At 34.8% G+C, this 26,661-nt stretch overlaps 1 long non-coding RNA gene and 1 pseudogene across 5 annotated transcripts; both read right to left on the minus strand.

Moving 5' to 3' along the window:
* Nucleotides 1-705: 705 nt before the first annotated feature.
* LOC114315802 (transcription factor FER-LIKE IRON DEFICIENCY-INDUCED TRANSCRIPTION FACTOR-like) lies at nt 706-3,244 on the minus strand (annotated as a pseudogene).
* A 4,307-nt stretch (nt 3,245-7,551) lies between these two features.
* LOC145806694 (uncharacterized) lies at nt 7,552-23,508 on the minus strand. 5 transcript variants are annotated; one of them, XR_014350127.1, is made up of 5 exons: nt 23,124-23,508; nt 22,774-22,814; nt 22,302-22,673; nt 22,071-22,131; nt 7,552-7,715 (listed from the first exon to the last, which is right to left on the minus strand). It is a non-coding gene; the product is annotated as an uncharacterized LOC145806694 (long non-coding RNA). The 5 variants fall into 5 exon arrangements; XR_014350128.1 differs by lacking the exon at nt 22,774-22,814 and having other exon boundaries at nt 7,553-7,715; nt 22,302-22,494; nt 22,579-22,673; XR_014350125.1 differs by having other exon boundaries at nt 22,302-22,814.
* Nucleotides 23,509-26,661: the final 3,153 nt, after the last annotated feature.

Below are 26,661 nucleotides of genomic sequence, written 5' to 3' on the forward strand. Positions count from 1 at the left end.
GTGACATAGTTGACCAACGGTGGGTCAAATTAAAAAAAAATGTAGATAAGATTCAATATTTAAAATAACAAGTTAGCCACTGTAAGGTAAGAACAATATGATTTACATTAATTAAAAAATAATTTGACTTTATTAATGGCCCTGGATTGATAGAAACACAAAATATTTGTACATGATCCTTTACATATAAGTGTAATAGAAAAGTTAAGAATCATGAAAAAAATTTCATAAAAATGATCATGAAAGATTTATGATTCTTGAATTACTTTGAATAGTATGTAGTGTTTTATTCTAAGTATAATCTAAAGGTCACAAAATTTTCATGATTATTTTCATAAAAAGTTTTTCATGATACCAATAAGTGTAAATACACAAATCATGTTGAGATTTCAAGTTAGTAATGCTATGAGTACAAGAAGGAAAAAATTAATCGAAATGTTCATAAAATACATTTGTTTTTTTATAAATTTTTTTGAGTAACATGACTATATTTCAGACAGATGGTTCTCGTTTGGAAAAAGGTTTTTTTAGTAACTTTTTGGCTTTTTTGGCTAAAATATGATGTAAAAAAAATTAGTATGTTTGGGATGACTTTTTGGCTTTTTATGAAAATATGTGCAAAAGATAGAGAGAAAATGGAATCTTTGACTTTTTGGTATAGGTTGTTGACTTTTTGATTTTTTTAATAACTTTTTAGCTTTTTGGCTAAACCGACCGCTTCCCAAACGAGGCCTGAAATTCAAAACCTTGGTTCAGCAGAACCCAAGTCATCCACAGCTTCAAATTTGGCAGGTTCATGTTGGGCTTGCATTCTCTAACCTGTTTTCACTCATGAAAAGAGTGTTGATCATATAATGAGTTTCAAAGCAAAATTAACCATGAAGATAATCTATCAATGCATGAGAGCTTTACCTTGATAGTAAAGGTTAATATGAATCTCTCAGAAAGGGTAGCCAAGTTGGAGCTCTGAACATTGAATCGTGAGAGGGACTCAATAGCCTTGTAAAGTGATGAGGCCACCCCATGGCCTTTATTGCACTCCACTCTCACATAAAATCCTCTTTCCTCCACTTGAATCATGTCCATCTAAATCGCCACGGTTTTAGTATCACCGGTTAATTTAGTAGTATTTTTTTTACTTTTGATAGTGTTCTAAGAACTTCTTCAACCGTGAGATTATTGCAAAAAAAAGGTAGAATCAAGCTTAATTTTCCGTTTAATTAAAAGGGTCAGACATTTATATTTTAGCATAACTGTTCTACCTCGTATTAAATTTGACACAAAATTTAACTATAGCTAAATATGTCGGCTCAACGAAACTATTCAAAAATATAGTTCACCTTTCTAATTGTATTTCCTCCCCTCAACACAAATTCCAAAAATTAACAATCAACAAAACAAAATTATAAAAAATAAAAAATAAAACTTAGTTGCACACAAATTGATGTTGTTGAGAGGAAATAAACGGAGGGCAAATTGGTTCACAAAAAATAACGAAGTCACAATTGGTGCAGTATTGCTAAAATATAACATTTTCTAACTATTCATTAATAAAATATAGAAATAGCTAGCTTACTTTTAGTTATTGATCTATTGGAAATGCTAAAAGAAAGTTTCAAGCATATTTGGCATTGTTAGAAATGAATAGAGTATAAAATGAATAACCTGCATTATGTTCTTGCAAATTGGATGGTTGGGGCATATAAATTGGATGTTCTTTCTGTTTTCAACTATGCCTTGTTGATGTTTGTCTCCCTCTGTCAAGGAGGATTCACGCCCTGCAATCTCGGCTCTTAGCTTCCTCGCTTGCATTTGCAGCTCCTGCAAGTACTCTACAGCATCTCCAACAATGGAAGCCTTATCCATCTGCATTTATATATATACAAGCATTGCAAATCATTTTGGTTTTGTTGTTTAAGATAGGTTTGAAAGCTTAATAAGTTTATAAATGTGTTTGAATTTGATTTGTCTAATCTTTTAAACTGATCTAAAAAAGTTTCAATTGAGGTGAATCACGAATCAAGGTTGAATAAATTAAGTAGTGTTTAGTAGAATTTTCTAAATATGATTTAAGAATAGAGTTGTATTTTGAATTTGTGAATTTTGAAATTATGATTTGCGTGTGGAAATTTTGTTTGGTGAATGAGTTTTTGAAAGAGTATTGAATTGAGTGAAAAATTTTTGATGTGACATATGATATCTGATTAAAAAATTTACAACTCATAACCAAACACACAACTCAAAAATTTATTAAAAACTCATAAAAAGTTTTAAAAAATTCCAAAAATATTGTTTTATTAAAAATATTTTTTATAAAAAGTGTCAATTGAAAAAAAAAAAAAAGAAGAAGAAATTGCCATGTTCCGGTTGACCGGACAACCGGTTAAGCCAAATTTGAAAAAAAAAAATCTCGCCTAACACAGAGTTTGCTGCAGAGTTTTCTATTTACTGTGAAAATTTAATTTGAAAGACATATCCAAGCATGACATGAGAATGTGAGTGGAATTACAATTTAAAAGTCTATTCAAACACAACTTTAATTTTTTTTTTATAAAGTTGGACCCTAAAAATTATCATACTTTATTCAAGTTAAATATATACAAGTCAATCTCGAATAAATTTTTCAAGTTAAATATATACAAGTCAATCTCGAATAAATTTTTAAAATTTTCAACACGAATAAACACACTTTTTTTTTTTTTTTTTTTTAACGGCACGAGTAAACACACCTTAGTTATGTTAGGAACCAAGGTACGCAATGCGTAGAGCTTCTCCTTCATCCGACTTCTCCCCTTTCTCTCTGAAACCAAAGTTCTCGACCTATCCCCACCCTTTCTCTTCGTCAGCCTAGTAGTAGTTGTTGTGGTTGCGGAAGAATACTCCCCTCCAATATCATCATCATTCTCTTCCTCCCCAACGTCTACGGCTGGCAAAGCATTCAGACCAGAACTCAGATTATTGCAACCAAAGAGAGGATCTTGATCTTGATCTTGATCACCTGGGGTTGGGCCAAATTGGGTATGATCCAAACAGCCATTAATGTGCTCACAATCATAATTGAGACAGAACTTGGCAATGGGATCATGGTTTCACTTCTAATAAGATCAATGAATTGCTCAAAATTTGATTCGTTGATGAAAAAGTCCTGTGATAATAAGTTGAAGTCATCACCAGCATGCCCAGGTTGGTTTCCAGATGTTTCCCTCCTCTCCATTGTTTCAAATGACAGGTTGATCATGAGACTTCTTGTGCTTGTAGAAATATATGTATAGGTCACCATGGTTTACCTCATTCCCTATTCTCAATGTTAAGTACTTCAAAAAATAAAAATAAATTTTAGTAAGTGTTTGAATTTTAAAATATATGATTCGAATTCATTTGAGTCTGTGTGTAGTTATATGTGTGTGTGTATGATTTACAAATCTTATTAAATGTTGTTCTAATATGAATTCTTTGGATAGAACTCCTCATTGAAAATTAACTTGGAAGAAGGTGTCCAAATAGCTTATATGTATATGACTAAGGCCTCGTTTGGTACAAGTTATTTTAGTAATTTTTTGACTTTTTACGAAAAAATATGTAAAAAAATAAAGAGAGTGATGCGACAATTTATAATGACTTTTTGACTTTTTTACTAAAATATATAATTGACAAACGAAACCTAAAGTTTAAGTTAATTAATGTGAGATCATAACATCTTCTTACAATCATAGAAAGTTTTAAATAAATAAACACTGAAAAAATATCAAACTTTTCTTTATAGGAGTTGAACCCGTAACTTCATAAGAACCCGTAACTTCATAAGCACTAGGCCATGAACCCTAATTCAATAACATTTTGCACTTGTACCTTTCAGAACAATGCTAGAAACTCACAAAAAATTATGAAATCATAGATATATACGTTTTTCTCTTACTTATGTAGCACATTTTAAAGGTTTAATTTTTTCTACAAAAGCCACATCAGCATGCCTTTTTCCATTTACATATAAAGTTCTACACAAATTCAATTTCAATTATAATAATCAATTTTATATGAACTCTATTTAAGAAATACTTATTTTCTATATATTTTTTACCGTGCATTTGTCATTGTCATTGTCAAATTTCTTTTATATAGTTGATATTTTAACTTAATTATTATGATATTTGAAAAAAAAAATTATCTTGATACACATATAAATGAATAAATAAAACAAAACGTGTTTAATTATGTGTATCGCACTGATCAAATTAATATCTTTTATATTTTTTTATTTTTTGTCTATCTTATTGATATTTTAATAGTAATTTATATTTAATTTCATATTTAACATAAAATTATTTATTACAAAATATTTATATTTAATTTAAAATTTATATACATATATACAATATGTATATGAGTAATTCAAAAAGAATATTAATGAAAAAAAAAATCAATACTCCACATATTTGATTTATATATTTTCTTCTTAATCCAATCACAACATATTTATATTTAGGCCTCGTTTAGGAACGGATTATTTTAGTAATTTTTTGGCTAAAATATAAGGTATAAAAAAAACTAGTATATTTAGAATGATTTTTTTGTTTTTTACAAAAAGATGTGCAAAAAGTAGAGAGAAAAAGAAATCTTTGACTTTTTGGTATAGGTTATAGGCTTTTTGATTTTTTTTAGTAACTTTTTGACTTTTAAGCTAAAACTGTTACATTCCAAACGAGGCCTTAATCTTTTAAATAAATTTTGTGTAGTTATATTTCAACATATTTTTATTTTTCAAATAAATATAAAAATAAAAATTAAATTAAATAATTAGAATCACTATTAGTTTTATATTACAAATTCTGTTTCTAATTTAATTATTATTTTTAAGATCAAAATAAGTGTTTATTTTACTATCTTATAATTTAATATATGTCATATAAAATCATTATATGATATATAGCACAATAAAACTAAAATTATCAAAATAAACAAATAATTTAACTAAATTTATTATATATAAGTATTCAAGTAACACTTTTATAAAACGAAAAGGCTAAGATTATTAAAATAAATAATTACAATTAAAATTTTATTTTATATTAAAATTAATATTGTTTTTTTGTAACACACATCATAGTATAAAATATTATTACATTAATTAAAATTAACTTTATTTTGATTTATGTCAGACATCAAGTGATTTGCATGCATGTGTAGTGTCTAAATTGATATTGATTGATTAAAATAATATAACTCAATACTTTTTTGTTAAACTTTTAAAAGATGGATTGATAAATGACAAATGATAAATAGTGCGGAGTATAATCAAAAAATATTTATTCATCGAAAATGATAGTATGGAGTTTTTTTTTTTTTTTTTTTTATGCAAGTGGAAGTGGAATTCATAATGTTTAGTAAATTTGATTGACACAAATGAGGATTTCATTTCAAATTGAGAATACATCTTCTTCTTCTTCTTTTTTAACTTTGAAAGAAATTATTTTTATAAACCTACTTTACATAGAATCACACATAATGACAACAACTTTATCAGCCATTATCAAATCTGATTGTATTTAACTTTCAATCGTTAAAATTTTCTACATATAAAGTATTAAGACTTAAAATTAATTTTTCATTTTAAAATAAATTCTCATGCATCACACAGGTCACCTACTAGTTATATATATCTAGCTATATATATAAGTAGTGTTTTTCCTTTTCTTATATGGCACATTCTAAAGACTTTTTTTCCCCAAAAAAGTCACATGAACATGCCTTTTCCATTTACGTATAAAATTCGATATAAATTCAATTTAAATTATAATAACTAATTTTATATAGACTTTATTTGAAAAATATTTATTTTTCATATATTTTTTATCGTGTATTTAATTTTGTCATTGTCAAATTTGTTTTATATAGTTGATATTTTAATTTAATTATTATGATATTTTAAAAAAAAATTATGTGATTTTCAATTAAATAAATAAATAAGATAGAATGTGTTCAATTATGTGCGTCGCAAAAAAAAAATAGTTTTTTTATATTTTATATTTTTTTCTATTTTATTGATGTCTTAATATTAATTTATATTTAATTTTTTATTTAACATAAAATTATTTATTACAAAACATTTATATTTAATTTAAAATTTATATACCTATATTCAATATGTATGAATAATTCAAAAAGAATATTAAAGAAAAAAAAATCAATACTCTACATATTTGATTTATATATTTTCTTTTTAATCCCATCACAATATATTTATATTTAATATTTTAAATAAATTTTGTGTAGTTTATTTTTACATATTTTTATTTTCCAAATAAATAATTGGAATCAGTTTTAGTTTTATATTACTAATTCTCTTTCTAATTTAACTATTATATTTAATATCAAAATAAGTGTTTATTTTACTATCTTATAATTTAATATATCATATAAAATTATTATATGATAATTATATTTTTACAATACAATAGAATTAAAATTATCAAAATAACCAAATAATTTAACTAAATTTATTTTCGGCAATGCTAGAGGGCCACAAAAACAGTGGCTCAAATGGCTCAAAACTGTCAAAACGACGTCGTTTTGGATGCAAAACAAAGCAAAACGACGTCGTTTTGGCAGTTTTGAGCCATTTGAGCTACTAATTTTGTGGCCCTCAAACATTTTCCATTTATTTTATTTAAATATTCAAGTAACACTTTTATTACCTCAAATAGGTCTGGCGCGAATGGCTCGAATGAGCTGGCATGTACATTCTTCATGCGTCGACCAGTTGCAGCAAAACTTGTGTGGATTTCACGCGCCCTACAAAACAATGCCCAGTGTTCAACACCTGACCATTTTTTTGGATCTATTAGGCTCAATAACCTCTCTCTCATAAATGAAAGCACAAAGTCAAGGCGGTCAATGATTGGACACCGAGAAACTGTTTTAATCCAACAGGGGTCTTCTTTTGTGGTGAACGAGGGGAACCTTGAGCCATCATTCTAGCTTGTGGCTCAATCTTAAAGCCACGTCAACACAAGTGCAATTAGCTCCCAGCAGGTTTCTCAAGACTTGCTTAAGCTTATAAATCCTCTCCGTTGTACTACTTTTCTTCTTCAAATGTGCTTTAAACATATAAGAGGACCACCCAAACCCTCTGTCCCAAAAACAGCCTACACACTATTGTATTTTACCCCCAAATAACCTGCTTTTGACACGCATGAACTGTGATCTCCCAAGCCAAATTCCCTACACCACCCTTACTTCCTCTTAGCACAACTTATGCGATAACTACCCAAACCCATACCCCTACTATTAGGTTAACAATCCTGACTACCCCTCTACCAGTTTCTTCCTTGCATGATGCCCTTATTCACCAGGTGAAGTGTCATGCCCCTAAAATATAATACAACAGTCCATTCCATAAGATCTATGAACATAATAAAATGATCTACTTCATTCATCAGAGTTTCTATGACAAAAGGAAATTCCATTCATTATACATTTATAAACATTCATTCTGAACCTATAGTATGTAGTTCAAATTAACAATAACAAAATAAATACCCTACAGACTTACTTCTTTCCAAGATATCACTTGGTCACAACAAAAGAAAGAGTACTAAGTTCTATACAAGTTAAACTCTTGACTTGAATAAACATTTAAGCACAAATATAACAAAAATGGAGCCTTTAGCCCTCAATCCTCCCAAGCTATGTCTTTGGAGATGGCATGTCACCAGTACCTGAAAATGTTTTCCCAAGTAAAGTAAGCCAAAGCCCAGTAGAGATAAACTTAGTATATGAGGCTTAACTAAGATATAAGTGTCAAATAAATATTTCATAATCATGATCAACATACATTCTTCCCTTAACCATTCAATATAGATGACCATATCTCAATCCATTTTCATTCATTCATTTCGAGTTAATCCATTAACCAAGTTCATTATTATCTAATCAACCAAAATGAGACTACAACTCAATGGTTTACAATTCAATACATTCATCACTCCTACACTTCTATTTTGCCATTTTATGAAACTCTCATCCGAGAGAACCGGCACCCATTTATATATACAAGATTTCTAGACTTTCACCTTGGACACTCCGGCCTACTTAGTTTTAAATGGAGTCCATCTCCTATCTCCTCCCAAACAGTGGAGTACATCCCATTTCTTCTCCCAAACAATTATAAATATACAATGTATTAAAATATCGTCATATACAATGACCATCCACACACATATTTAATGTCTCAATCACAACTGTCATATTCAACGACACAATTTAAATTATAGGTTTCAATTTACCTAATGATCATGCAATTTCTACAACAATCATAGCTATCCTCCACCGATAGCCCAAAACAGATATTTCTATAAAGATACACAATCTTTTAAACAGATAATTTATCAAATTTCCATATGTGAGTGATTTAATAAATCCAACTACACCATTCATTCACATAACCTTCCAATTTCACATTTTCCATATCAATTTCATTATTTATAAAATTTGGTTATCCAACTCAAATTAGGGCAAATTTTTCATTTCTTCAAATATCAACCCAAAGGCTAAATTTCATCATTTTAATACTAGAGAATCTCATATACAAGTCTCGTAGTCATTTTGTAAAAACAACATGGAAAACCCCTCTTTCAATTTTGAATTCAAACCCTAACTTTATTCAAATCCTCCCACATTCCACCATTTATACAAAATAACAAATACCTAGGTTAAAAACTATATTAAGGTGTAGAATGTCCCTACCTCAAAGAAAGAAGACGAGCCAAGAAAGGATGGAACTTCAAAAGTAACGAAACCAACTTCTACTCGGATCAAAGTGAAAAGCCTGAGGAGTTCTACCTTTTTAATGAAGGCACAAGAGTGTAGAGATCAAAGGATCTAGGTCAAAATGTAGAGAGAATGTGAGTTTTAGAGAGAAAAACTCTCAACCTTAGGGTTTTGGGTGAAAAGATATGAAAAAGTGATGCAAAAAGTGTTTTTCGCGATTTGATATACGCGCAGTCTGCTCGAGCGGAGAGTTTGACGCTCGAGCGTCAGACACAAACTTTTGTTCCACTCAAGCGCAAGAAGAGGCTCGCTCGAGCATAGAATACACACCTCCAAAACTTTTGCAGACGACAAACCAACTGCTCAAGCTCAAGAAAGGACGCTCGAGCGCCCACCCGCTCGAGCATAGGAAACGCCGCTCGAGCGTAAAAGACACTCCTCCAGCACTTTTGCAGACGTGCAAAGTACTGCACGTTTGCAATTCCCGCTCGAGCGCAAGAAGGTCCGCTTGAGCAGAGGATCAAAATTTACATATCCCGCTCGAGCTTAATAATGGCCGCTCAAGCAGAAGACCAAAAATCTAGGCAACATAAGGTTTGAAAACTAAGTAACCCACCCATTCCAAACACATCCACAACCACCCAAAGACTAATTTCAAAGGTATACCAGGGAAGAATGAGATACACAACAATACAAAGGCACTAAACCCAAGTCCGGAACATCACAAGAATCGGGTCAAAACCAGGATCGCTATAACCTTCCCCTTTTAAAGAATTTTGTCCTCAAAATTTACAAATTGAGTTTCAGAATCAACTTTAGGCAATTCTCAAAATGATTACAAATCAATACTCAACGCCATGACTCATTTACCGATCATTCAATCCCTTCACAAGAGAACAGATTCACAATATATCTCTCAGCATATGTTACCAATATGAATTCCACAAAATTTTAACCAATTTCAATACATATGCCTCATATATCCAAAACATATTCAATGTTTACGACAAATTTGCATTTTCACAACTTAAACAACATATACAATGTTCAAATTAAACTTACGTTTTCAAAACATATTCAACATATACAATGTTTTCACAGTTCATAAACAAAGCTAAAATCTCAACATATACTCAAACATCAACAAATAAGTCTAGATATTTCTCACGGACTTCCAATTCACGCTCTCAAGTTGCTTCCTCGACCTCGTGATGTTTCCACAATACTTTAACTAAGGGAATTGTCTTGCCCTGCAAGACTTGGTCCCGTCTATCCAAGACTCTCACCGGTCTCTCCTCATACGAGGCATCCTCTTCTACCTCTAAGTCGGTCCAATCCAACACGTACGATGGCTCTGACTCATACTATCGAAGCATGCTAATATGAAATACGTCATGTACTCCAAAAAGGTATGGCGGCTACACCAACGGTAATCCGCTCAAGGATCTCAAAAGGGCCAATAAACTGAGAGGATAACTTCTCACTCTTCCCAAATCTCATCAAACCCCGCTTAGGTGATATTTTCAAAAAGACATGATCACCCACTTCAAAGGACAATGGTCTTCTCCTACGGTCGGCATAACTCTTTTGGCGGCTTTAGGCTGCAGCCAATCTCTTACGAATAAGTGCCACTTTCTCCGTCGTTTCCCGAACCAACTCTAGACCCAACAGAGGTGCATCACCCACCTCGGCCCAGCACACTGGAGATCTACAAGGTCGACCATACAAGGTCTCAAATAGTGCCATGTCGATACTCGATTGGCAACTGTTATTGTAGACAAACTCCACCAAGGGCAAGTGCCTCTCCCACTACCCCTTGAAATCAAGTACATAACCTCGAAGCATATCCTCAACAATCTGAATAGTACGCTCAGACTGCCCATCAGTCTAAGAATGATACGCAGTGTTAAAGGTTAATCTAGTGCCTACGGCACTCTGTAAGCTCTGCCACAACCGAGCTATGAAATGCAGATCTCTATCAGAAACAATCGTCACAGGGACCTTGTGCAACCTCACTATGTCCTTAATATACAAGTCGGCAAGATAGTCTACCAAATCACTCACGCGTATTGGAATAAAATGTGCTAATTTGGTCAACTGGTCAACTACCACCCAAATGGCATCACTACCCTATTGAGTCCTCGGGAGGCCCACAACAAAATCTATCGTGACATGCTCCCACTTCCACTCGACTATAGGTAGGGGTTGTAACAAACCCGCTGGTCTCTGATGCTTGGCTTTCACTTGCTGACAAGTAAGGCACTTCGATACAAACACGGCTACATCCTTCTTCATATCCCTCCACCAAAACTGGCAACTCAGGTGATGATACATCTTTGTGCCTCCCAGATGCACCGCAAGACGTGAATGATGAAACTCTCTGAGTACTTCCTCTTGGCAAGACTCCGGCACAAACAAATGGTTACGGTATCTTACACTCTGGTCGGAATACATAGTCAAGCCTCTTTCTACTTTCTCACTGGAGATCTTCTCTTAAAGGGATTCTACCTCTAGGTCACCCTTTTGCGCTTTCAACACTCGGTTCACAAGTGTGGGTTGTGCGATTACTGAAAACAAAGCCGCAGATTCAATGGACTCCTCAGATGTAGATTAAACTCCCCTAGAGTACCCAATATTTCCCATTCTCGGATGGCAATACAAGCCACACTGCTAATTGATTCCCTACTCAAGGCACCGGCCACAACATTGGCCTTTCCAGGATGGTAATGCAACTCAAAATCATAATCTTCTATAAACTCCATCCACCTTCTCTATCTCAGATTCAAGTCTTTCTGTGCAAACAGATACTTCAGACTCTTGTGATCGAAAAATACCTCAAATCTCTCACTATACAGATAGTGCCTCCAAATCTTTAAAGCAAATATCACTGCTGCCAACTCTAAGCCGTGAGTAGGATAGTTCCTCTCGTGGGTTTTCAACTGTCGTGTGCCATAAGCTACTACTTTCCCCTCTTGTATCAATACACAACACAAACTTTCTCGTGACGCATCACAATACACTGAATAACCTAAACTCCTCTTTGGAATAATCAAGACTGGAGAGGTGGTAAGTCTAACCTTAAGTTCTTGGAATGACTTTTCATAAGTCTTACTCCACACAAATTTGATCACTTTCCTCGTCATCCTAGTCAAAGGTAAAGATAATCTCAAGAAGTCCTTCACAAACCAACGGTAATACTCGGCTAACCCCAAAAAACTACGGATCTTAAAGGCATTCTTAGGCTGTGTCTAATCTTGCACTGCCTCAATTTTGGATGAATCTACAGTCACCCCTTCCCCGAATACCAATGACCTAAGAACTTAACCTCTTTCAGCCAAAACTCACACTTCCCAAACTTAGCATACAGTTTATGGGCTCTAAGCAACTCAAGCACCACTCACAAGCGTTCTTCGTGCTCCTCCTCAGAGGGTTAGTAAATCAAGATATCCTCCACGAAGACGACCACAAAACGATCTAAGAACTCTCGGAAGATTCGGTTCATCAAATCCATAAACATAACCGAGGCATTGGTTAGCCCAAAAGGCATCACAAGAAACTCATAATAGCCATACCGTGTACGGAATGCTGTCTTTGGGATATCTTCCTCCCTTACCTTCAACTGATGATAACTCAATCTCAAGTCTATCTTAGAAAAAGAACAAGACCCTTTCAACTAATCAAACAGGTCATCTATACGTGGCATCGGATATTTGTTCTTAACCGTAACCCGATTCAACTTTCGATAATCTATGCAACGTCGCAACGCTCCATCTTTCTTCTTAGCAAAAAGAGTCGGTGCTCCCCAATGTGATGTACTACGGCGGATAAAACCCTTATCTAACAATTCCTAGAATTGAATCTTCAACTCACTCAACTCAGCTGGTGCAAACCAATATAGTGCCATAGAAATTGGTGTTGTGCCACGCACTAAATCAATAGAGAACTCTATCTCTCGGTGAGGTGGTAAATTAGTAAGATCCTCGGAAAAGACATCTGGATACTCACAAACCACCCTTGGCAACTCAACCCAAATTTCATCACACTCACCACTCTGAAAGCTAACAAGAAGACAACTAAGTTCACTCCGCCCACGCGAATCATATACCAGGGATAAGACCTTATTCACCCGGTCCCCCAAGAAATAAAAACAATCTCCGCTTAAGGTACATACAGTAACCCTCTAGCGGTAACAATCTATAACAGTCCGGTATTACGATAATCAATCCATACCCAAAATAGCATCAAAACTAGTCATATCAAGTAAAACAAATGTAAAAGAGAGTCGACGACTGGTGACTTCTATGTCACAACCCCGACACCTCTGTTTCAAGATAACCTCACCACTAATAGGTGACTCTACACAAATAGAAGATGCTAACTGTGCCAACTACAATCCCAAAATTGATGCAAATGTAGAAGATATAAAGGAATGGGATGCACATGTATTAATCAATACACTAGCAACTGAATTGCAAAACAAGTAGGTACTTCTCACAACAGATGGAGCCGGTACAAGGTCTGGCGTGGTAACAACATACACACGCCCTGTTGGCCTCTGATCTACATGCTCACTCCTCAAAGCATAAGACTGTTGCACTAACTAAGCCAATGAGGCTCCATGATTGGCCCTCGAGGGCTGTGTTAACTGTGCAGGTTAGTGACTCTGTGTCTGTCTCGAACCAGACGCACCAAGTGTGCCACCCAACTGTGGACAAAACCTCTTCAAGTGCCCTGCTTGCCCACACTAATAACAAGTAAATGGCTGGCCTCTGCCCTGACTCTGGCTCTGAGAACGAGCCGAAGATGTAACTGTTCGCTGCCCTCCTCCCCTCTGTGGGCAAGCTAGAGACTTGTGGCCCAACTGGCTATATTTGAAACAAGTGAAGTCTCCCTGACCACCTCTCCTAGAACCCGAACTCGGCACTGGAAAGGTAGACCTCGAATGCGCTCCCTAGGACTGTTAAGGATTAGAACCCCTATGTTCTTACTGTCCCCCTAACCATCCTAACTCCTCTTGGAGCCCCCCATTCTCTCTTCCTCCGCATGCATAATGGTCTAAAGACGGGTTGTAGCTTCCACAAGGCGCCCATAGTCCCTAATCAGAGATCCGGCCACTCTAAACATGAGCCCGGTCCTCAACCTTTTCTCAAACTCCAAACACCGACGCTCCTTGGTCGCCACTAACTCCGATGCAAACCTCAACAAACTAATAAAAGCAGTCTCGGACTCAGCCACTGGTGTATTGAGCTGCACCAATTTGGAGAATTAATCCCTCAACTTCTCCCGTACTGTAGTAGGTAAGTACTTGTCCTGGAAAGCATCTACAAAGGCCTCCCAAGTCCCTCCAATGCACCCCCGCGCATGCTTCCACCACTGACCTGCGTCCCGATTCAACTAGGAGGACACTAAGGTCATTCTTAAACCTCTGTCTTCGATGTCGAGCATCTCAAATGTTTTCATCATCTGTTCTAGTCACTCATCAGCCTTCAGTAGCTCCTTGGGATCTCCCCAAAACTCGTCCGAATTCGACCGGAAAAACTCCCTCTTTAGAAAGAATGGCCCTGCTTCAGCTACTTGGGCCTGGACTTGATTCTCAATCCTGAGAATGTCCATGGATTCCCTCAAAGCTCTGGCCATTTCGCGGGCTAAGACGCCCATAGCCTGTTGACCTACTGGCTCGGCCACATTGGCGTAACCAACTCCCTCCTCCTGTGCCGGAATATCATCCGGTATAGGCACCTCATGCCTCCTAGGCCTACCACGCCTACCACCACGACCACGTTCCGACATCCTAATAAAAGTAACAATAAACATTAGCACATTTACAAATATGCCGAAGCTAATTCACTCATGTCCTAATACGATGGACCACAGTAATTCACTTCACATAAGTATGTAATCACATAAACACATACGAATTTCCTCCCTAGATAGTGATTGTCTCGCGGCGTTGCTAGAGTTCCAATTAAAAACAACAGTGATCAAGTGCTCTTCTAATAGGACTTATAGAAACCCGTAGACCCAATCAACATCTCAGGAACCGAATCTCATACCCATACAATCACATAAGAATGTTATCATATAAGTACATAACATCCATACTTAAGCCTCTAACAAGCAAGGCAAACCCGTTATGGTACTAACCACTTCTCACGTATCCAAAGTATTCAAACCCGTTACGCTCTAATACCAAGTTGTCACGCCCCTAAAATATAATACAACAGTCCATTCCATAAGATCTATGAACATAATAAAATGATCTACTTCATTCATTAGAGTTTCTATTACAAAAGGGAATTACATGCATTATACATTCATAAACATTCATTCTGAATCTACAGCATGTAGTTCAAATTAACGATAACAAAATAAATGTTTTACGGGCTTATATCTTTCCAAAATATCAATTGGTTACAACAAAAGAAAGAGTCCTAAGCTCTATACAAGTTAAACCCTAGGCTTAAATAAACATTTAAGCACAAATATAACAAAAATGGAGCCTTCAGCCCTCCATCCTCTCAAGCTATGTCCTTGGAGGTGGCATGTCACCAGTACCTGAAAATGTTTTCCCAAGTAGGGTAAGCCAAAGTCCAGTTGAGATAAACTAACATAGTATATGAGGCTTAACTAAGATATAAGTGTCAAATAAATGTTTCATAATCATGATCAACATACATTCTTCCCTTAACCATTCAATATAGATGACCATATCTCAATCCATTTTCATTCATTCATTTCGAGTTAATCCATTAACCAAGTTCATTATTATCTAATCAACCAAAATGAGACTACAACTCAATGGTTCACAATTCAATACATTCATCACTCCAACACTTCTATTTTGCCATTTTATGAAACTCTCATCCGAGGGAACCGGCACCCATATATATATACAAGATTTCTGGACTTTCACCTTGGACACTCCGGCCAACTTAGTTTTAAATGGAGTTCATCCCCTATCTCCTCCCAAACAGTGGAGTACTTCCCCTTTCTTCTCCCAAACAATTATACATGTACAATGTATTAAAATATCGTCATATACAATGACCATCCACACACATATTTAATGTCTCAATCACAACTGTCATATTCAACGACACAATTTAAATTACAGGTTTCAATTTACCTAATCCTCATGCAATTTTTACAACAATCATAGCTATTAGGGCTGGGCATAAGGTCATCCGAACCGCCCAAACCGCCCTACCCGATCCGAACCGCGCATGTATGAGCGGTTTCGCAAACACATTAGGGTAGGGTGCAGTTTGGATTTTATGTAAATTTCGGATTGCGGACGGGTTGCGTGTTTGACCCGCACCCGCCCAACCCGCCAGCATAAAACTCTTTTTTTTTTTAATCTGATCTGACCGTTCAAAATAACCACTTTTTTTCCCCTTCAAATCTGATCGTTCAAAATAAGAAAAACCCTAATCTAATCAAACTCACTCACTCACTCATCAGAACTGTATCTCCTACTCCTCTCCTCCTCTCTGTCTCTCTCTCACTCTCACTCGTGATTTTCATCTGCACACTCAGTGATCGAGTCTCTCTCTTACAAGATCGACCGATCGATCGACCTCATCGCACACAGGTAAAGCCCCTCTCTTTGATCTCTGTCTATGTCTCTCTCTCCCCAATCTTTGGTGTTTTTTTTAACATATGAGATCTATCTCTCTCTGATCTGTCACCTTCACTATCTCATCTCTCTCACTCTCTCATCTCACAGTCTCTTACTCTCTGGTTTTGCATCTACACCGATCGACTCTCTCTCACAGGTAAGCCTCTCTCTCTCTCTCTTGCCCCGATCTCTGTCTATGTTTGTTTGTTTGGAATGTATCTTTGATTTAATTTTTTATTTAAGCAACAGTTTTTTTGATTTAAATCTGTCTGTGTAATTTATCTGTATTGAAATCAGTTCATAAATCTGTTTAATTTGTTATTTAATTTTTGTTTATCTGTTTGGAATGTCTCTTACTCTCTGGTTTTGGATCTGTGTTTATTTATTTATTGGATCTGTATAAATTGGATCAGTTCATAGATCTGTCTGTGTTTATTTACTTATTTTTTGTTTGTTGCAACAGATCTGTGTTTTTGGAATTAAATCTGTGGTATTGGATTGAATTAAATCTATGGTATTGGATTGAATTAAATCTGTGATGAATCTGTTATGAAAATTAAAATTAAAATGTGTTGAATCTGTATTGAATTTGAATCAGATGTTTTTTTTGGAATTCAATCTGTTATGAAAAATAAATTTGTTTTTTGGAATTAATTTTTGATTAAATCTATTGAATTAATCTGTGACTGTTTTTGTATACTATCACTGATTTTTTGGGTTTATTCTATTTATGAGTTTTATTTGTAACATTAATTTGTGATTTACATATATATTGAGTTTTAGGGAATTTTAATCAGAAACTGAATTTTAATCAAAAACTAGTGACTGTGATAGATTAATTCAGTTTGATTAAATCTGTTGAATTAATTTTTGATTAAATCTGTTGAATTAATCTGTTTGATTGAATTAAAATTGAATATGTGACTATTTTTGTAATCCAGTTTAAATGGAGGATAGTATTCAATCTCCCGCAATCAATCCTGTACCTCCGGAATCCTCTAATTCTCAAATGAATCCCCTCTTAGTCGAACCCGAACCTAACCTGAACCTAAGCCTCCTAGACCCCCAAAGGGAAAGAGTGAGGGCGGAGAGGGAAGAACACCATCCACAGTTTGGGATCATTTTGACAAGGTTATAGAGACTGATGGGAAGCATAGAAACGTATGTAAATATTGTAAGAAAGAGTATATGGCTAACTCTAGACTTCATGGGACTAGCAATTTGAGGAGTCATATACCCAATTGTAAAGAATATCCAAATAGGGATACAGATGGTCAACAAACATTAAATCTTAAACCGAAACAAAATGAAGAGGGTGTTGAGGTTGTAGCAACAATTTTTAATTTTGATACTTGTAAAAGGGCTCTTGCGGAGATGGTGGTCATTGATGAGTTACCATTTAGATTTGTGGAGGGTGTTGGGTTTAGAAGATTTTGTAATGTCATGCAACCCAAATTCATACCAATTCCCTCTCGTCAAACCATATCTAGAGAAGTGCTCAACATATTCAAGAATGAAAGGGATAAGTTAAAGAAGGCCATGAAGGGTCGTAAAATTTGCTTTACTATGGACACTTGGACATCTATTCAGAATTTGTGTTACATATGTTTGACTGCTCATTTCATTGATGATAACTGGAAATTTCAAAAAAGAATCATAAATTTTCAACAAGTTGAGGATCACAAAGGAGAAACATTGGGTCGAAAAATTGAGTCATGTTTGATTGAGTGGAACATTAATAGCATATTCACCTTAACAGTTGATAATGCTAGTTCTAATAATCTTACCATTCAATACTTGAAAACGATAACCAAAGATTGGAATGAGACTATTTTGCAACATGAGTTTATTCATATGCGTTGTTGTGCACATATTCTTAATCTCGTTGTGAGTGATGGGTTGAAAGAAATGGATGATTCTATTGCCAACATTAGACTTGCGGTGAGATATGTAAGGTCTTCTCCTCAAAGGCATGATGTTTTTCAAAAATGTGCGGCCACACTCAAACTTGATTCAAAAGCTCTTGTATGCCTAGGTACCAACGAGGTGGAACTCTACCTATTTGATGTTAGAGGCCGCTGAAAAGTATGAGAAGGCTTTTAATCGATTGAAGTTTGTGGATTCCAACTTTGAACCTTATTTCATGGATGTTGATGGTGGCATAAAAAGAAGTCCGAATGAATTGGATAGGAAAAAGTGTAGAATTTTTTTGAGGTTTCTAAAATTATTTTATGTTGCAACTAAGAAATTTTCAGGGTCTCTCTTTGTTACTTCCAATGCTTTTTACAAAGAGATGTCTGTTATTGAAAGCAAAATTAACCAATTAATTTTGGAGGAGGATGATACTTTGAGCTCAATGGCAAAGACTATGAAGCTAAAGTTTAGCAAGTATTGGGGGGATGGAAGTCAAATCAATTTGTTGTTGTATGTTGCAGTGGTTCTTGATCCTACCAAAAAAATGACATACTTGGAGTTTTGTTTTTCCAATTTATTTCTTGGAGATAATAGGAAGGTGAAAGAGATAGTAGACAAGGTCAAGAGTTGTTTGAGTCGTTTGTATAGCCATTATGTCACACTTTATCCTTCAAATGAGAAACTTCCAAGTGTGAGTGAAGTTGTGAATATGATGGAAGGTGATGATGATGATGATCTTTATTCTTTAGTTGACTCCCAATTTAATTCCTATTTGGAGGGGCGATGCACTAGTGAATCTAAGTCGGAATTGGAACAATATTTATCCGAGGTTGAACATTTTGCAAAGAATCAAACATTTGAGATTTTGTGGAAGGTGAATGCAACCAAATATAGGGTGTTATCACAACTTGCAAAGGATGTGTTGGCCATGCCTATTTCTACCGTTGCATCAAAGTCGGCTTTTAGTACGGGAGGGCGTATTCTTGACCTATTTCGTAGTTCACTCTCACCTTCTATTGTTGAAGCTCTTGTATGTACTCAAAATTGGCTTCGAAGCGACCTTCCAATTTCTCTTTGAAAGGCGATGGATGATGTGGAGGAATTTGAGCAATATGACTTGGGTAAATGAGAATTTATTTATCTTCATTTTTATTTCTATTGTTCATTTTCTAATGTAAGTTTTATTAATCTTCTCTTGTTGATTCCTAATTAGGTACTTTGGAGTCAAGCTCATCTTCAACTTCAACCTATAATGTTGATGCTATAATTGATCTCTAATATCCATTTGATCATTGGTAATTTTTTCATATACTCAATACATTTTCTTACTATATTGAGTTGAAATATATAGACATTTGTTTATCTTTTCATTTTTTAGTATAATTGAAGATTAAAGTTTATATTTTTTTCAATTTGTTTTTGTGTAGGGTTCATCAACCAAATGCATGGAATTGGAATTCGAATTCGAATTTGTGAAAGCTGGATTGGATGTGAATGAAGTTTGACAACATGTGAATGAAGGATTGGAATTGAAATGTTTTTATTTTATTTCATGGGTTTTTATTGATTGAAGTTTAACAACAATTTTTTTTTTTTTTATTGCATTTTGGTTTTGGATGAATGTAAGTTAATGAATTTTTATTTTTTATTTTTTGCATTTTGGATGAATGTAAGTTAATGAAGAATTATTTTCTTTTTTCTTTTTTCTTTTTTTTTTGTATTTGGGTTAGGAATGATGAATGTAGAATTTTCAATGTAAGATTTTTTTTAATTGGGTTATGAATGATGAATGTAGGATGAATGTAAGTTAATGATGAATGTAGATTATGGGTGATTTGTTTAGGTTTCGAATTGAATTTGTTGTGTTTTTTATTTTGTAAGTTTTTTTATAAGTTTTAATTCATTAATTATTAATGTTGGAGCATTTTATAAAATATGAGGAAAAATGTCCAAAATAAAGATTGACAAAATGGGAGGAAAAAAAAGGGTTTAAAAATAATTTTTGAAAAAAAGTTCAATCCGCAAACCGCCCGCAACCGTCCACACAACAGCGAACCCTATCCGCACAAACCGCAAACCGCATTGCGGGCGGTTGCGGGTTGAATTTTCCCCAAACCGCATAGATACGGGCGGGTCCAAACCGAACCGCAAACCGTCCCAAACTGAACCGCGGACACCCCTAATAGCTATCTTCCATTGATAGCCCAAAACAGATATTTCTAAACAGATGCACAATCTTTTAAACAGATAATTTATCAAATTTTCATAGGTGAGTGATTTAACAAATCCAACTACACCATTCATTCACATAACCTTCCAATTTCACATTTCCCATATCAATTTCATTATTTATAAAATTTGGTTATCCAACTCAAATTAGGGCAAATTTTCCCTTTCTTCAAATATCAACCCAAAGGCTAAATTTCATCATTTTAACACTAGAGAATCTTATATACAAGTCTCGTAGTCATTTTGTAAAAACAACATGGAAAACCCCTCTTTCAATTTTGAATTCAAACCCTAACTTTATTCAAATCCTCCCAAATTTCACCATTTATACAAAACAACAAATACCTAGGTTAAAAACCATATTAAGGTGTAGAATGTCCCTACCTCAAAGAAAGAAGACGAGCCAAGCAAGGATGGAACTTCAAAAGTAACGAAACCAACTTCTACTCGGATCAAAGTAAAGAGCCTGAGGAGTTCTACCTTTTTAATAAAAGCACAAGGGTGTAGAGATTAAAAATGTAGAGAGAACGTGAGTTTTAGAGAGAAAAACTCTCAACCTTAGGGTTTTGGGTGAAAATATATGAAAAAGTGATATAAAAAGTGTTTTTCGCGATCTGATATACGCGCAGTCCACTCGAGCAGAGAGTTTGACGCTCGAGCGTCAGACACAAAATTTTGTTCCGCTCGAGCGCAAGAAGAGACCCGCTCAAGCGTGGAACACACACCTCCAAAACTTTTGCAGACGACAGACCAACTGCTTGAACTCAAGAAAGGACGCTCGAGCGCCCACCCGCTCGAGCGTAAGAAACGCCGCTCGAGCATGAAAGACACTCCTCCAACACTTTTGCAGACGTGCAAAGTACAAGGTTTGCAATTCCCGCTCGAGCGGAGGACCAAAATTTACATATCCCGCTCAAGCTCAATAATGGTCGCTCGAATGGAAGACCAAAAATCTAGGCAACACAAGGTCTGAAAACTAAGTAACCCACTTGTTCTAAACACACCCACAACCACCCAAAAACCAATTTCAAAAATATACAAGGGAAGAAGGAGATACACAGCAATACAAAGGCAGTAAACCCGAGTCCGGAACATCACAAGAGTTAGGTCAAAACCGGGATCGCTATAACCCTTCCCTACATCTTGTAGCTCACGGCGGTTCATTAATAGGGGTTGTTACGGGTAAAACTGTAGTACACTTTCCATACCAGCTAGCAACTTTGACAAAGGAGATTGTAATTGTAAAAAACCACAAGGGAAGTCCCTTGTAATTGTAAAATATCTCAAGGGAGGTCCATGTAATTATCCCTTTGTTTCTTTTTCACCTTAACACATGACAAAATAAACTCTTAACCCCACCTCTTTTTTAAATGTCATACCACCACTTTTCCCCCATGCTACAATGACTTTGGTTCAGTTCATAAGTTTACTCATAGCTAGGATAATCACTTAAGCATAAAATCAAACATAAGGTGAATATCTCTCAAAACAGCCCAAGACAAGAAATAAGTCAAAGAAATATGAAGTTAGTATATTTGCATACCACATGCCAATCATCCACCTACCGCCTGCATTGCCAGTGGAAAGGCTAAGTTCGTGACCACCTACAAATGGATAACAAAAAGAGATTGAGAATGTACAAAATACCAATAATAACAAATGAAGGAAATGTTTTTACACTTTTTTTTTTTTTTTTGGCTAACAAAAATTAGTTCAATGATAAAGATAGCAAAAAATAGTAAGTAAAGCTCAAGACAATGAACATGAACTTTACCCTTTCCAAGGTCATCCTCAAGCACATGAACCACAAGGGCCCTGCCGATGACAGCATTAGGTCCAGTAAGTGGCATCTGCACATCTCAGCCCAACAGAAAATGCCAAATCCTAAAAAAATTCTGCTGAGTCTGCACAAGCAAAAATTAAATATAAGCAATACCTGGTTATCTACAATGGTGCCTCTGCCACTCCTGAATTATGCCAAGGAACATAAAAAATGGGTATCACAGATGACACAAACAACTTTTTTAAGAAATTAGTGAAAATGTAATTACCATCAGCATTAGCAATTATGTTCCCAGGTCACCCACAAGACTGATTTTATCTTCAGGAGCACCGTGTGTCATACCATTAGGGTTAAAGTGTGGTCCTATCACCACATAACAATTGAGAGCAAAAATCAAAATTATACACCAAACAACAAAAACTAAAATCAAATAAAAATTATCATTATTACAGTAATGACCAACATTTCAACTGGTTTCAAGCCTCAAATATGATCAAATCCAACCTACGCAAAAACAATACCCATTTCACAATTCACACTTTCAATTCAATTAAACAAATACCCATTTCACAATTCACACTTTCAAATCAATTAAACAAATACCCATTTCACAATTCGCACTTTCAATCAATTACACAAATACCCATTTCATAATTCACACTTTCAATTCAATTAAACAAATACCCATTTCACAATTCTCACTTTCAATTCAATTAAACAAATACCCATTTCACAATTCGCACTTTCAATTCAATTACATAAATATATTATTCATTGGAATTAGAGAGGTGAACGGTTAGAAAGACAAGGGACCATTGTCTTCTTGAGTGAGGGTTACAATGCCTTCAACATTGGTGGTGCCCTTGAGGACGGCGACGGCTTTCTTAGTGGCGGCGACGAGGGTGGAGAGAGGTTTAGGAGTGGCGGAGAGAGAGAGGGATTGGCGGGTAAGTTTGAGGGCCGGCGGAGAAGTGAATTTTTAGGGTTTGAGAGGAGTAGTGGGTAGAGAAGAGTTTGAGGTGGAAGTGTTGTATTAGAGGCCATAGTTGTTGCTAATGGGGCTTGCATTGCATTGGCTGAGGATGAGATAATATGTAAAAGAGCTTCTCAGCTACTCGAGTCACTCACTGGTATATTCCACACTCTTCTCTCTCCACTTGCTGGATGGTTCTTTGTTTGAACTCACAAATAGGGTATGTCCGAGCAGTGTGAAAGTAAAAATTATAAATTAAATAGCAGATTAGTGGATTTATAAATTATGATTTAGGTGGTTTTTGACGGATTGAATGATTGAATAATATTCTAACTAGTTATCATACATTTGTATAATATATAGTACTAATTTGTATAATATTTTTTATATATATAACACAAAGTAATTTTATATAATATGTTTCATATATGAGAGGGTAATTTGTAAACAAATTGGGCAGAGCTAAGAAGAGTCTTCTTTGGGAGCTGGGCCGCGTAATGGGCCAAGATAAAGGCCGGAGTATGGACGACGGGTAGCTCGGTCCCTTTTTATCTGAGTACCAAATTGGGCAAGGGCGTTGACTGAGCTACCTAAATACTAGGCCCAGGGGTTGGCCAAGGTGTTTGGTAAGACAGATAGCTGAGCTAGGTATAGCTCGGTCGATGCTTCTATTTCATTACTTAGTTGAGTACAGAGCCGAGGTAAAAATGACAGTCGAAGTAAAGAAAGTTCTGTAGCAAACCGAGGTAACATCAATGGCGAGGGCCGAACTGTGTATAGCTCGGCAGGGTGGCATTCGATAGATCGGCTTTCGATCACACGGTCTGAATGGCAGGGGACTGAGATAAGGCAGTTTGGTCAGGAATGTATAACCGAGGTAAAAGGGTTCAGCTATCTCACTTGGCTTGCAGTAATGAGACTCCTAGTAGGACTCTGCTAAGGAGAGTTAGAGTCCTACTAAGATTGTACAAACCATCTCACTTGGTTGGTAGTGAGTAGGAGTATGACTCTTAGGAGGACTCTGCTAAGGAGAGTAGAGTCCTACTAGGATTATGCAAAACCATCTCACTTGGTTGGTAGTGAGTAGGGTGTGTGATTCCTAGGAGGACTCTCATAGGGAGAGTTGGAATCCTACTAGGATTGTGCCAAAGTAAAGTCTATAAAAGCTTATGACCAGACCTATATACAGGTATCCCAATTCTTACTCTAGAATACACAGAGCTTATTGTCTATTGTCTAGTTGCTGACTTAGGCATCGGAGGGGTGTCCCACACCCGTCGGTTAGCTCACGTTTGTGTTTTCAGGTGGCAAAGCAACATTGTTTGGAGAAGTGCAAACTTGATCAATAGGATCATACAAGAAGAATTATTACATGCTCATACAATATATATAACTACTAATTTGTAATAAATTGCATATCTTAAATTTCTCACACACTTATTTTTTTATTGATATTTCATTAGAAATTAAAAAATATATATGTATTAATTAAAACGGAACGGAATGGTTTAGAAGATAGATTATAAATTTTAAAGTTTAAACCGCTGTTAGCGGTTAGAGCGGTGTGAATTGATACAGATCAGTGCAATTTTAACAGATTATGCTGTATTTTGCACAACTCTACTCACAAATACAAGTTGAGGTAGGCCATGTTTGGGAGTCCATTTTTTGTGACTTTTTTTATTAAAAAAAATATATGAAAATAAAGCTTTAAATTTTTTTTTTTTTTTTTTTTTTTGTATGAGTAGAATTTTTCATTATTATTATTATTTTTTTTTTACTAGAGTAGTTAATGCCAAATGACCTCTAACTATACAAAAATAAAAAATAAAAACATTATGAACTATGAAGTTTTGTCTCAAATTTTATCCAAAAATAAGGTATTGATAGAATAATTGTAATTCATAATTTTTTTGATACTTTTTTTTGTGTCCTTACTATTGTTTAATTAAAAAAATTCATTCAGAATTTTCATACAATGTGAACATTGTCATGAAAATGAGTGTACTTAGAAAAATGACATTTTCAAATCATTCTTATAGATTTATATTTTTTAGAAAAAATTGATGATAAATCCAATCTAATGAGGGTATAAGACATTAGGTCCAGTGAATTTTTTTTGTTGGTGACCTTTTGTGAAATAGTTTGAAGAGAAGTCCTTTTATTGGGTTTTGGAGGACATTTTGTTTTCAATTTTACCCCTGATTTTATCTGTTGACTTTTTTTTATCTGTTTGGATTTTTTAACTATCTATTCAGATTTATATCTATCTGTTCAAAAAAAATTATTTGTTCAAATTTTTTGACTATTTGTTTAAATTTACATCTATCTGTTGATTTTTTTTTCCGTTTTTCAAAATCTGGGTTTCTCTCTCTATCTATTTAAATCTATCTGTAGATTTCTCTTTATCTGTTTAAAATCTGATCTGTTCAAATTCACATGTTATTTGTTAATCAACTCATCTCCTTCAACTTATGCAAAACTCAAGAACTTGTTATAACAGATATATATATATATATATATTTATTTAAATAATAGTCAAATCAGTTCACATCTCATCAAAACCCTAAAAAAATAAAACAAATAGTCCAAAATTCATTTCTACAACACATAATCAATTTAGAGACCTAAAGTTATATATAGTGTGTATGCATGTATTTGTATCTCTCTCTTCTTTTGTGATTGTACCTCAGTGTGAAAGCTCAGGCGAAGTGCGCTGGCACCCAGATCCTTCGCGTGATCTCTGACGACGGCTTCCTTTCTGTGATCTTGGATTTATGAATGGATCTCTCGAATCTGCGATCTGCAAAGTTGATCTGGATGACGGAGAATAGAGATTCGACAGTTCAAGTAAGTTGGCTATGTGGGCACACCTAAGACTATAAGGCCATGTTTTGTTTGGACGGACATGTGCTTAGGATTCGACTAATAGTCCAATAAAATTATTAATCCGATGTTTGGTTAAAAAATTGAAGTACGCATTAACAATCCATCCGGATATGGTATCCCACATATGATGGACTGTTCAATCCCACATAGGGGCTGTGATATAAATTGGAAGACTAAGTCAAAGTCTAAACTAACTTATCAAATGATCACAATAGAAGTATTATGGTCAATATATTAGATGTCTCATGTCCTATCTATTCCAATCCCCTTAAACAAACATCGGATTGGATAATATTTTATTAATCTCTCCTTATAATCCTAACCCACTCCAAACATAGGATAGAATACACAATCCAAAAGATTCGTAATCCTAAGACTATTAGTCATGAGAATACTAATCCAACCCAATCTAGTCCGCCCAAACAAACATAACCTAAATGGTCAGAAACTAGAGCAAGATAATGCCGTCGAGAATAGCCACGATAGTTC

The sequence above is a fragment of the Camellia sinensis genome, chromosome 14, assembly GCF_055761805.1.
Source record: "Camellia sinensis isolate YWXY chromosome 14, ASM5576180v1, whole genome shotgun sequence".
In the NCBI taxonomy this organism is placed as follows: domain Eukaryota; kingdom Viridiplantae; phylum Streptophyta; class Magnoliopsida; order Ericales; family Theaceae; genus Camellia; species Camellia sinensis.